We start from the raw sequence: 7,259 nt of genomic DNA, 5'->3' as shown, positions 1-7,259 counted from the left end.
CGAAGATCAACTTGTGTGTCTAGAGGTGCCCCCCTGCCCCCGTATATAAAGGAGGGAGGGGGAGGTGCGGCCGGCACCCTAGGGGTGCGCATGGAGGAGTCCTACTCCCACTGGGAGTAGGACTCCCCCCTCTTACCTTGGTGGAGAAGGAAAGGGGGGAGGGGAAAGAGGAAAGGGGGGCGCCCCCCTCCTTGTCCTATTCGGACTAGGAGGAGAGGGGGCGCGCGGCCTGCCCTGGCCGGCCCTTCCTCTTCTCCCTCATGGCCCATGTAGGCCCATTAACCTCCGGGGGGGGGGGTCCGGTAACCCCCCGGTACTTCGGAAAAATCCTGATTTCTCCCGAAACGATTCCTTATCCAAATATAGGCTTCCAATATATCAATCTTTATGTCTCGACCATTTCGAGACTCCTCATCATGTCAGTGATCACATTCGGGACTACAAACAACCTTCAGTACATCAAAACATATAAACTCATAATGAAACTGTCATCGTAACTTTAAGCGTGCGGACCCTACGGGTTCGAGAACTATGTAGACATGACCTAGAACTGTTTCCGGTCAATAACCAATAGCGGAACCTGGATGCTCATATTGGCTCCTACATATTCTATGAAGATCTTTATCGGTCAAACCGCATAACAACATACGTTGTTCCCTTTGTCATCGGTATGTTACTTGCCCGAGGTTCGATCGTCGGTATCCAATACCTAGTTCAACCTCGTTACCGGCAAGTCTCTTTACTCATTACGTAATGCATCATTCCATAACCAACTCATTGGCCACATTGCTTGCAAGGCTTATAGTGATGTGCATTACCGAGAGGGCCCAGAGATACCTCTCCGACGATCGGAGTGACAAAACCGAATCTCGAAATACGCCAACTCAACATCTACCTTTGGAGACACCTGTAGAGCTCCTTTATAATCACCCAGTTACGTTGTGACGTTTGGTAGCACACAAAGTGTTCCTCCGGTAAACGGGAGTTCCATAATCTCATAGTTGTAGGAAGTTTGTATAAGTCATGAAGAAAGCAATAGCAACATACTAAACGATCAAGTGCTAGGCTAACGGAATGGGTCAAGTCAATCACATCATTCTCCTAATGATGTGATCTCTTTTATCAAATGACAACACATGTCTATGGTTAGGAAACATAACCATCTTTGATTAATGAGCTAGTCAAGTAGAGGCATACTAGTGACATTAAGTTTGTCTATGTATTCACACATGTATCATGTTTCCGGTTAATACAATTCTAGCATGAATAATAAACATTTATCATGATATGAGGAAATAAATAATAACTTTATTATTGCCTCTAGGGCATATTTCCTTCAGGCCGTGCCATGAACTTAGCATAAGCCGGTTGCCCAAACAAAGCATGATATGGACTCCTGATTTTGACCACTTCAAACGTCAATTCTCAGCCCTGGAATCATACTCATCTCGAAAGGCCACATCCAATTCAATCTTGCCAACTGGGTAAGCCGACTTGCCTGGAACCACCCCATGGAAAACAGTGTTGGATGTTCCCAGATTCTTCTCAGTCAACCCCATGCGCTGGAAAGTATCACAATAGAGGATATTGATGATGCTACCTCCGTCCATGAGTACCTTAGTGAATTTATATCCACCAACCTGGGGTGCTACCACCAAGGCTAACTGACCCGGATTATCGATTCGTGGAGGGTGATCCTCTCTGCTCCATATGATGGGTTGCTCTGACCATCTCAAATAACGAGGAATTGTCGGCTCAACCGAATTTACGACCCTCTTAAGAACCTTCTGGTCACGTTTGCATAAGCTAGTGGTAAACACATGGTACTGCCCACCACTCAACTATTTCGGATGGCTCTGATAACCCGACTGTTGCTGCTGTTGTCCTCCCTGACCAGATTGCTGCTGATTATTTCCACCCGTCTGTCCCTGAAAACCGGAATTTGAACCACCGCCCGGGCCATGAAAGCCGCCAGCCCCTGAACCGCCGCCAGATCCATGACCACTATCAAAGGTATTGGAATTTTTAAACGCCTTCGTGATCGCGCAATCTTTCCACAGGTGTGTAGCGGGGTGCTCCCGGGTGCCGTGTTTCGGGCAGGGCTCATTGAGTAGCTGCTCAAGAGATGGGCCTGACCCGCCGGATCGAGGCCACTTACCCTTACGTCTCTAATTGTTACACTGTGTATTAGCGTTGGCTATAATCTCCGGGTTGCCGTCCGCCTTACGCTTATTGCCGCTTTGATTCACCGGGTTGTGCTGTTGACCCTTTCCATTGTCGTTCCTTTTTCCCTTCCCTGTCTTCTCATCATCAGACGCGGGATCCTTGGTGCCCATATCCCTGCAGTCACGCTTAAGGCGCCTTAGTTTCTGCCTCAGCGGCTCAAAGCTGCAATTTTTCTCCAACATGAGGACTGCAGAGCCGGCATCCATCTTATCAGATGAATGAATTATCTCCTTGACCCGGTGTACCCAATGGGTGGTGGATTCGCCCTCCCCCTGCTTACAATTCGTCAAGTCCACGATTGACATAGATTGCTTACAGGTGTCCTTGAAGTTCTGGATAAAACGGGCTTTTAACTCCTCCCACGAACCAATAGAATTGGGCGGTAAATTTTTTAACCAAGACCGGGCTGTTCCATCTAACATCATGGTGAAATATTTAGCCATTGCCGCGTCACTGACTTCCAACAGCTCCATGGCCATCTCATAACTCTCAATCCAGGCTCCAGGCTGTAAGTCGGCCGTGTAATTCGGCACCTTTTGAGGTCCCTTGAAGTCCTTGGGCAGGCGCACGTTGCGCAAAGCCGGTATCAAACAAGGAACACCACCGGTTCTGGTGGCTACTCCCATCTCAGTAGAAGTCGTTGGATACTCTGGAATATCCTGATGTGCCGCCTGTTGAGCCGCCAGCTGAGCCGCCCGCTCGTTCTCCTGACGTACTCGGTCTTGCACCGGGTTATAGCCACCATGTTGGTCACGGTGTTGGGCATTGCTTGACAAAGCTTCAGATTCCATGTGCCTGCTATAACTCGGGCTCCGGTTCTAACAAGGCGGTGCTAACCAAGGTGGAGGAGTTGAATGAATCCTATCCCTACTATAAGAATGGGTATCTTGCTGAGCCAGGGCCGTCTGAACAAGTTCCCTGATCCTTCAGGTCTCCACCGCTGTTGGATCAGCACCGTCCACTGGAAGAGCCGCCAGACGCGCTGACGCTACGATTAAATTCTCCATGGGGTTGGAAAAGTGACCCTCTGTTATCGGCACATAACGCAGTGGTGCCATGCTCACATGAGGAGGTGGCATCTCTCGACGCTGAGCCGGTCCTCCTGCTCCGGATGTCATAAACTGGTTGGCATCTGGCAGGTTACTTGGGCCGGCTTCGGGTGTAGCGGAAAGAACCCGAGGGTCGTAATTCGGAGGTAACCGGGATTGGGTCTTCTGGTGTCTCCTCCTCATTACCTCATTGGACGCGTTTAAGCTCATCGTGAGCTGGTAAGCCTCTGACTGCAACCGCTGTGCCCGGGCGTCGAGAGTCGCCCACTCCATAGCAAGTCTAGTATCCTCAACTGCCAAGGCCTCCTTGGCCTGAGCTATCTCCTCACGTACCCGTGCCACCTCCGCATCATGCTCATCTTTGTTCGCAGGGATAACCGTGGCGGTTAACAGGGCCGTAAGCTTGTCCATGAGGTCTATCAGCACTTGAGCCGGCGGGTGCACAGGGCCTCCTGCCCCGACCGCTCCTATCCCGGACGTAATTGCAGTAGCGGCTGTAGAGTTTTGACCGGGTTGAGTCCCAGCCATGAAGACTCCTGCCCAATTCGGCGACTCATAGGGGTCCGGAATACTGAAGCCGTCGGAACAGCCCCCGAGCACACCATCTTGAACTTGATACAGAGAATCTGTTGAACCGGCGGACGAATCACCATCAGAGCTGACGGCCGTCTCACCACCATCTTCAGGTCCTTCAGAAAGCTCTTCTCCATGGACGCAGCCCACAAAGACACGCTTCATGCCGGGTTGAGCTCGGGCAGGTTTCGCACACTAAGCCGTCTCGACGAGGTCGGTGCAGTTGTCCGGCTCAGGCCCCGGCTCACCAATCCGGCCGATGAAGACGTGGATCACTCTAAAGGGACCCGGTACCCGTACTCAATTGAGCCGGCGTCGGGGCCCCAGCCTTCGTCGTCGATGTAGATCTTGCCGCGATGACTCTTGGTCATCCGGCCCACTGCGTATCCCTTGAGCCCTTTGAAGTTGCCCTTCAAGAACTCAAATCCACCGTGCGCTGGCCCCACGGTGGGCGCCAACTGTCGTGGAATTGTCACGTCAGATGTGCTCGTGAAAGGACTTAATTGTGGAGCCATTGCAATAAGGAAGCTTGAAGGGGTTAATCGGGACAAAGGACACGAGAGGGTTTATACTAGTTCGGCCCCTTACGGTGAAGGTAAGGCCTACGTCTAGTTGGGTTGGTATTGATGTTTCGATGACCAGGGAGCGAGATACGCTATGCCCGATTCTCGATGAGTTGTTTCTTGCCCTAAGCCGCCAGCAGGTCGTCCCCTTATATACACGGGTTGACGCCCTGTGGCCTACAGAGTCCCGGCCAGCTTATAACAGTGTCCGGCTCGGTTACTATTTAAAACTACCTTATGATACAGGTCATGCCATTACGGCGGTTTACTACAACGGGCCTTAAGTCGCCTGTGGGCTTAAGTCCCCTATTGAACCGCCGTCTTCATGCTTGGTCCTGGGCTTGAGTCTTCTTTGCGTAACCGGGCCCCTCCTGGGCGGCTTGCACAAATAGTTATATCCCCAACAGTTACTGACTACAAAGCTCGACTTACGCAAAAGGTTTTGGACAAGTTCAAGGGTTTGACTAATATGAGACTTTCTCACCCGTCGCAATGCTTGAGTTTGTCTGAATCATGTTAGCAATTGCCGCATTTTATAATTATGAAATCTGGCAAATGGACGTCAAAACTGCATTCCTTAATGGATTTCTTAAAGAAGAGTTGTATATGATGCAACCAGAAGGTTTTGTCGATCCTAAAGGTGCTAACAAAGTGTGCAAGCTCCAACAATCCATCTATGGACTGGTGCAAGCATCTCAGAGTTGGAATATACGCTTTGATGAGGTGATCAAAGCATACGGTTTTATACAGACTTACGGTGAAGCCTGTATTTACAAGAAAGTGAGTGAGAGCTCTGTAGCATTTCTGATATTATTTGTGGATGACATATTGTTGATTGGAAATGATATATAATTTCTGGATAGCATAAAAGAATACTTGAATAAGAATTTTTTATATGAAAGACCTCAGTGAAGCTACTTACATATTGAGCATCTAGATCTATAGGGATAGATCGAGATGCTTAATAGGACTTTCACAAAGCACATACCTTGATAAAGTTTTAAAGAAGTTCAAAAATTGATTAGTCAAAGAAAGGGTTATTTCCTGTGTTACAAGGTGTGAAGTTGAGTAAGACTCAAAGCTTGATCATGGCAGAAGATAGTTCATTCCCTATGCCTCAGCCATAGGTTCTACAAAGTATGCCATGCTGTGTACCAGACCTATTGTGTGCCTTGCCATGAGTTTGGCAAGGGGGTACAATAGTGTTCCAGGAGTGGACCACTGGACAACGGTCAAAATTATCCTTAGGTACCTAAAAAAACTAAGAAAATATTTCTCGATTATGGAGGTGATAAAGAGTTCGTCATAAAGGGTTACATCAATGCCAGCTTTAACACCAAACTAGATGACTCCAAGTCTCAATATGGATATGTATTGAACGTGGGAGCAATTAGCTAGAGTAGCTCAATGCAGAGCATTGTCGACATAGAAATTTGCAAAATACATACGGATCTGAATGTGGCAGACCCATTGACTAAATCTCTCTCACAAGCAAAACATGATCACACATTAGTACTCTTTGAGTGTTAATCACATGGCAATGTGAACTAGACTACTGACTCTAGTAACTCTTTGGGTGTTGGTCACATGGCGATGTGAACTATGAGTGTTAATCACATGGCAATGTGAACTAGATTATTGACTCTAGTGCAAGTGGGAGACTGATGGAAATATGCCCTAGAAGAAATAATAAAATCATTATTATTATATTTCCTAAATCATGATAAAGGTTTAGTATTCATGCTAGAATTGTATTGATTGGAAACTTAAATACATGTGTGAATACATAAACAAAATATCGTGTCCCTACTAAGCCTCTACTAGTCTAGCTCGTTGATGAAAGATGGTTAAGGTTTCCTAACCATAGACATGTGTTGTCATTTGATAACAGGATCACATCATTAGGAGAATGATGCGATGGACAATACCCATTCGTTAGCTTAGCATATTGATCGTTCAGTTTATTGCTATTGCTTTCTTCATGTCAAATACATATTCCTTCGACTATGAGATTATGCAACTCCTGGATACCGGAGGAATACCTTGTGTGCTATCAAACGTCACAACGTAACTGGGTGATCATAAAGATGCTCTACAGGTATCTCCGAAGGTGTTTTTTGAGTTGGCATAGATCGAGATTAGGATTTGTCACTCTGAGTATCAGAGAGGTATCTCTGGGCCCTCTCGGTAATACACATCATAAGAAGACTTTCAAGCAAAGTGACTAATGAGTTAGTTGCAGGATGATGTATTATGGAACGAGTAAAGGGACTTGTCGGCAATGAGATTGAACTAGGTATGAAGATACTGGCGATCAAATCTCAGGCAAGTAACATACCGATGGACAAAGGGAATTACGTATGTTGTCATAAGGTTCGACCGATAAAGATCTTCGTATAATATGTAGGAGCCTAATATGGGCATCCAGATTTCTCTATTGGTTATTAACCGGAGAGGTGTCTCGGTCATGTCTACATAGTCCTCGAACCCGTAGGGTCCGCACGTTGACGATATATTGTTATATATGAGTTATATGATTTGTTGACCGAATGTTGTTCAGAGTCCTGGATGATATCACGGACATGACGAGGAGACTCAAAATGGTCGAGGGGTAAAGATTGATATATAGGACGATGGTATTCGGACACCAAAAGTGTTTCGGGGGGTACCGGGTACTTATTGGGTCACCGAAAGGGGTTCTGGGCACCCCCGGCAAAAGATATGGGCCTTATGGGCCAAGAGAGGGAACGCGCCAGCCAAAAGGGGCTGGTGTGCGCCCCATAGCAGGCTGGCCTAGGAGGAGAAGGAAAGAGGGAAGGGAAAGGAAAGTGTGGATTATGATTCCCAC

Source organism: Triticum dicoccoides, chromosome 3B (assembly GCF_002162155.2).
Source record: "Triticum dicoccoides isolate Atlit2015 ecotype Zavitan chromosome 3B, WEW_v2.0, whole genome shotgun sequence".
Lineage (NCBI taxonomy): Eukaryota > Viridiplantae > Streptophyta > Magnoliopsida > Poales > Poaceae > Triticum > Triticum dicoccoides.
The sequence above is the reverse complement of the archived record's forward strand: the minus strand, read 5'-3'. Positions refer to the sequence as shown.